The sequence below is a fragment of the Xiphias gladius genome, chromosome 8 (genome assembly GCF_016859285.1).
Source record: "Xiphias gladius isolate SHS-SW01 ecotype Sanya breed wild chromosome 8, ASM1685928v1, whole genome shotgun sequence".
Classification (NCBI taxonomy): Eukaryota; Metazoa; Chordata; class Actinopteri; order Istiophoriformes; family Xiphiidae; genus Xiphias; species Xiphias gladius.
The window spans coordinates 20950397-20957587 of NC_053407.1; positions in this window are offsets into that span (position 1 = coordinate 20950397).

The following is a 7191-nucleotide window of genomic DNA, read 5'->3' on the forward strand; positions in this document are numbered from 1 at the left end:
TGAACATAAATTCATGAGGTTATTCACTAAGATGTGTGTGTGCAAGCTGCATGTCTGCGGGAATGCACAGACAGACATCTGGGGATGTCATGGTTTCTGCCGGCTATAAACCAGTGTTAAAAAAGCAGTGCAGATCCGCATCTAGATTTTACCAGTGTTATGGCTGGTTTATGGACAATGCCTTTCCAGTCAGAGCTCTAATTAGGCTAGAGAAGTGTGGGAATGGTTAGAGCGTAGCACCTCATAGCCCTCAAGAATATATTGTTTACTTGAGCCAAAAGACTCTGCACTGTGTGACTGCTGCAGCGCCATGTTGACATGGCTGTTTTATTATGAGCAAATACAGTTTTTTCCCGCGCCTTCTTTGCTTAAAAGAGTCTTAGCGAGGCGCACCCAGGAGGCTTTCCATTCTATTTCATTTCCTTTTTTGAAAAACAGTGCAGTGGAAATGACAAATGTGTGAGGCCTATTGAGGAGCCTTTAGGGCAGTAATGTAAATAACAGAAATTAATCATCTTCTTCAAAGAGGGAGAAACACGCCTCACAGTCACAACAAAGGTCACAAATCTGGCCTACGCCTTCCAAACAAGAAATGACAGACTTCTGACACACCACTAATGTTTGACTGTGTGGTCTGTGTGTTTTACTGTGTGCATGTTTACTGAGTGTGTGTTTTCATGTTTGTGTACGAGTGTGTGCAAGCATCTCTCCATGAATGCTCTTTCGTGCATTTCTGAATCAGCCTTTGAATTTCTTTGGTTCATATGTGTACAAGTGTGAGGTTGTGTGTGTGCATCTGTATCCACATGCATATGTGCTTGCACGCCCCTATTGTCTGTTTCAGTGTTTGGTCGCAGATTTGCAGGATACCTTTTTCTCTGAGGCGGAACCATCTACTCTTAGCTGACAGCAAATAGTTGAGCAGAACCAATTTAATCTTGTTTTTCAGCCCAAGATGACATACAGGAGAATAAAGCAGTGAGGCTTGTCCTAACTCTCCTGGTGAAGGCAGTCACTACAGGCAGTTGTACACTGAGGAATAGGTGGTAATTGCAATGTGTTGAATTGAACTTTATAGGCATCGTGGGAAGCTATGGCAACACAGTGTGGTATTACCATACACCGGGCAGAGGCATGCTGCAACCCTCTCATAGCGAGTCTAACAGCTTCCAGGGAAACTAATTTGCAGCTCGGGAAAATACTACCTGACAGATCGATTCACTAGTTGTTCCCACAATTAATGGACGATTCACTCTCATGGAAAAAAAGAATCCTCTGGTAGGTTTGGCACAGAAGAAAGGGAGCACAAATGTTGCTTTCCCACATCTCATAAATGTCACAATTAAAACCAACCACAAGCTCTTTGTACATCACAATGCTTCTTGGGGGACAGCTTGACATTTGCACAATCTTGTCGAGTTTCTCATCACGAGAGAAGTTGGATTTTATGTACCCTAAAGAGGTTGCGCATTGCAGCATTATTGGACTCTTTTGCAGAGAAAGAGGAAATTGCATTGGAAATAAAGCAAGGAAGAATGTTTCACATATATTCATAGAAGCAAGAGCCACTGAAATAGGCTTTTATTCAATGACAGCGATCTATACATAGAGCTGGTCTGAGCTGAAGTGTTGCTGGTGAAGAGCACACACCAGCTGTCAGTGTGGGGAAAGAGAAGAAAATAGCTTTCATCATGGAGGGGAGAGGACTGTCAGGCCACGGGGAAGCAGACACTGAATCAGTCATACATTTTCAAATAAATTCACTTGGGTAAACTGGAATTTGACTGCAGGAATCCAGAGTGGTAAGTAACGTAACCAAACTGCTCATCCTCCCCAGAGAATCCGCAGATGAACTGAGTAAAGCTACAAACAGCAAATCCTTTCAGCTCCCGGAATTCTGCAGAGTCCATATCAGATTAACAGTAGCTTTGCACCAAGTAGTCGATGAAAATTTAAAGGAGAGGCCTCAGATTATTTTACATACCACCAGGTTGGATGTGACTGTACAAGTGTTGGCTCTATCTAGACGCACTCCATTATGAATGGCTGAAACTGAGTAGCTTAATCATTGCCCTGTTGCTTATGTTTTTGTTGATGGACGAAATTATGGGATTTAACTAAGAGGATTAAAATGACAGCAGTTAATGAGACACAGCTGGGACTGGATCACAACAGACGAAATTGTACCCCCCCCCCCCCCCCCCAGCCCCCCGCCGATGGAGTGACAAATCCATAAACACATAAACAGACAACACATGCACACATGGGCATTCACATCAGCACACAAGCACATATGTTCCCACTCTTTTTCTTTCTTTCTCTTTCACACACCTAGAGGCCAGGACACAAGATGCCACTCACTTCCATATAATGTTAATTACACAGGGTTTATCATCCCTTTCAGATGAACCAGATTAATTCATGTCTTTTCTGCTGGATTTGAAGTATTTAGCCTAAAAGGACAGACTGGGAATAATAGCATAATTGTAAGCTCTCCCTTACTCTATCTAACTCTATCAAGTTAAAAAAAAAAAAAAAAGTTAATTTAAATGTTGGTTATAGTGAGAGGGGCAATATATGCACATGACAATGAGGCTTCTGATGTCGTAAATGAAATTCAACGTTTATCACATTACCGACTTGATCCATTTTATTATTTTTTCTAAGGTTGGCTACCATGAAAGGATAAACAGGAGGCACTGGCATCTGTAAGAATAAATATGACGACATGTTATCTCTCTATTCTGTCATGGTATTAATACTGATACCTAAAGCAGTACTGACTGATTTTTTTAGTCACCTGGGTGCAGCTGAACAAGTTGTTCACACAACACTGACATATTCTCCCCTTATAAAGTTGATGTGTTTACGCATCCAGCAGACACGGAACAACATTAGCATTCATTTGAAGTCGTACTTATACATGTCGTTACCATGTAGCAATGCTTTGGTTTCCACCAATTCCTGAGTGAAATATCTGTCTATTCATAGCTGCTGAACGCGCCATTATGTTCACCAGCTAGGTGGCGACTTTGTTTGTCTGTTGTTTTTCTGCTGGGCAGGTAGCGAGTAGTAGTAATAAATTTGTGGGCTGTAAAAACTAAACAATGTCCTGAAAGGGACTAAAACGCTCCATATAAGTTAAAGGAGGTGCAGATTCGGGAGATGATTCTCTGTGGGCTCGTCACTGCAAGCGATACCTTTCACATTACACTGTAGTCACCTGGCCAGTTGTTGATTATTGTAGGTTTGAAGACACAAACCATGATCCAAACATATCAAAAAACAAAATCAAGAGCGTTGTCAATCATCAAAGTTTGAAACTCAGAATTGAAACCAGGGATTGACAGACCCCTTAATGGACACACTCAATGTAAACAGCAGTGGAATCAATGTAATCAGTGATGATTATGGGTAAGGGTTAAGGTCAGAGTTTAGCGTTGGGGGTAAGGGTCAACATTGAATTTTTTTTTACATCATTACTGTCTGTAAACGCAGCAGTAAAAAGAGTCTAATTTAAGTTATGATCAGCTAACAAACAAACAAAATGACTGTTTTTCATAATTCGATTAAAACCATCAATTCTAATATGCAAAAATGTCAGTAATTTAGGTGGTTGAAAAAATCATCATCTCATATCTATGCAAATGTCACCATGCGATATCTAGTGCAGAAACTGCAGTTTCTTGGATATGGAGCAGAGCTTCCTTTTATTGAATGATCACAGATTGTTGTCCTGTGAGCATCAACGTCATGACAATTTCTGTCAACAGATTTGTCCTCCAATCTTTCTAATAAGTCAGTGTTTACATCCTTCGACCATTATCTTTCAACTCTTGAGTAATGACAAGTCTACTGTATCTGATGGTGATATGAGATGTCCAATGTATGTAAAATGTTAATGGCATTCCGGCACATGATGTCCTCATGAGCAGCCCGCAGCACCCCCGTACACACTAAAGACAACGTGCTTAATTAAATTTATGGGGACCGTGATGGGCCTACATGACACTAATGTGCCCTGAACCTACATGATAATGTAATATGCATGTTAATAAAGAGGCAACCAGTTTAAAGGTTCTAAATAATGTAAGCAACACATTATTTATCATGGCTGGGAGCGCGTCAAGAAGACTGAGTGCCTGCAACGCGTTCGTTTTGAAGCAATCCTGATGAAACAACTTGTGTGTGTGCCTGCTTGTGCAAGTATGTTTGTGTGTCCATCTGTGTGGGTGTTTTAATCCATGCATACTTTGTGACTTTCGCACATGGCAATGATGCATTGTATTAAATTTTCTCACACAACGGTCAAAAACGACATTCCGCGCATCAATTTTCTGTTGCACTTTTATAGTGATTCCTCTCATCTTTCAATCTTACAGACAGCCCAGTGTTTGGGTGGTACATTCGGAAGGGGATGAGTGTGTCATAATCAAACTTTTATAAAAACCAGCTGTGGTTCTCCCAGAGATGCATGCATTTAATTGAGCCGTGCTAGTCCATCAGATACGAAGGACAAAATACAGAGAAGGACTGGAACTCAGAGGGAGATCGCAACAGCAAGGCTGTGGCTGTGAATTTCAGTTACATTCTGTGATGTGGGCTGAGGAGTAAGCCAGCAAGATCAGAGGGATGACCCGTCCGTTTGCAGCTCTCCTATGGCAAAGCCTGCGGGATGGACACGGCATCTCACCAAGCAATGCCCAGCCTGCTGGTATTAAGATTCAACAATTAAGTCCAGCACTTGTTTAGGTTGTAAACAGTCAATCTGCTCTAATATTTGGAAACACATTGCCCTTTCAAAGCTCAAGGGCCACAGCATTATTTAGCTTGGCCCGATGCTGTGATGAATAAGTGAATTTCTGTGAGTGTGCTCTGAATTCCATTATGCTAATATTAACAGACGGCCTATCTGCAAGGAGCTTCGAATTGGATATATTTCTGTTCAGTCAGGCTATTTCTGCCCAGTGGAATATAGACTTAACCACCTGTGCACATACTGTAATACAACATGATTTTCATGTAAGCACTGTGGCAATGACTGAAGAAATTTTCTGTAATAGGAATTGGCACACTCACTGAAATGTAGAAGGCAGTGCAGGTGGTTCCCTGTGACCCACAGGCCCCTATCATCTCAAGGTTAAAAGCTTACTGAGACCAGTGACTTTGATTCTTCCAGTATTAGGGAACAAAAAGTTATGCTTCCATTTCAAATCAGCCTGAGTTTCAGCCCACACACGGGACATGCTTCAGTGGTCTGAGAAATTACAGGATACCACCCCTTCCAATTTCGCCATCACTGGACCAGACTGTTGCAGGCTTTTGAAACAATTACCCCAAGGGGACCAGAGTAACCTTGTTTGTAGCTCATTGAGCATCCACAGTTCCAATTTAGCACAGGTAATTACAACATCGTTATCATCTCCTAAATCTTCACCAAAGATGTAATCACAAAAAGCTACCTTTGACTCAGCTGTTTGGCTTTTGGACACTGATTGAAACAAACACAGTGTCAGTATGCCCAGGCACTTCTTGGATGGGCTTATGTTCATCCTCCAGGTGTTGGTGACCCAGCACAGCCTGTTCACCCAGAACACATCAGTCACACTAACACACATCTGTCGCACCGGTCCAACCCACTCCATCACAGCCATGGCTGGTCTCTCCCCTTGAATGTCCTGCCCCGCTTGGAGAGGACAAACAAATGTTCTGATTTGCCTCCAATCTGCAGTCTACCCTCAGCATGTGCCACCATCAACCCAGCACATCAAGGACAAGCAATTCACAGGGGGGCTATCCATTAGCACAGCATCCTGCCTCCACCATAGTGTGATAGGGGCAGGGCAGGGGGCTACACTCCAATTAGAGAGGGAGACATGGGGACTTTGCCCCTGACATGTCCCTGCTGCTCCACAAAAGACGGGTGCGCACACCTTTCTCATACAAAAAGAAGGCTTTCCTTCCTGTCATTCCTCCTGCCTCGGTCTGTTGCTGTTCATTCACCTCATGAAGCCAAACCATTTTGCATCATGCTGTTTCTTTTCATGTGTGTGTTGCAGCCTGGATGTGTGAGCCTGTAAGCGTGAATGGCTGGGCGTTTGTGTATATGTCTAGGGAAGAAAATGTGTGTGATCTTGTGCGCTTGCTCTTTGGCGCCTGTGTGAAAATGCGATCTTGGGGTGGTCTTTGACATGCATCTCTTGTCTGAGGCTTCCATCAGCTGAAATCTATCCCTCTATATACTGCAGCAAGTTCAGCTTGCCTTTACTGTGTTGAGGTAGGTTGGACCAGCTTCATGCTTCATGCATTTGCATGCTGCATGAACACAATCTGCTGACGCCCCTGTGGGAACTCCTTCCATCCATTTGCATTTTTTGACGCTCCAACGTGGAGGGAACCAATTTGTGGCCATAGTCCGTCTGATTTTTAATCAGGATTTGTGTACATGAGAAATAAGAGACACATAAGAAAGCGGAGCAACAACACTCTGGTATGAATATTTCATCTTTGTTCTATATGAATAAAACACAACATGGTCCTGATTCAACCACAGGACAGCATACCTTTCACTACTCCCGTGTGTATCTGTTCATTCTAAAGGAGAGACACGAGCACTCAAATATGAAAGTGCCTTTCCATTATAAAGCGCCTCCCGTAGAATCTAAACTTCGCCAATGGCCTGCAAATGCAAGTGCAGCATAGAGAAAATCATGTGTATTTGGTTGTTTATGCTGTGTATCAACTATGCATGAAGCAATTACTGTACATACCAGGCCCTCGGGGCTCGGATGGAAACCAGTTGGATGAATTCCTACAACGATCCCTCCCTCCACTCTCTCTACATGTCCAGCCCGCCCAGCTGGATTAATGAATGGGCACGTAGAGCCATTTATTTGTGCAAACATTTGTTTAGTTGTTTGTTTGTCTGTTTACTCATCCATGTAAGTTTTTCTATATTTTTTTCATCCACTTCAAGAGACGTCAGTGTCTTGTGACACAAACTATAATCCTTTCCATCTGAGCTGAAGAGACCGGCTGCAGTAATACATAAAAGTCAAAGGTAGAAGATGCAGGTCTGGGGACAAGGCTTGTGGTGACAGAAGAAGTGAGACGAGAAATAAACCACTGGATCTGCAGAGGCTTAGATTGATTGGAATTTCGAAAGAGGGAGGAAAAATTAAATTGGGGGAA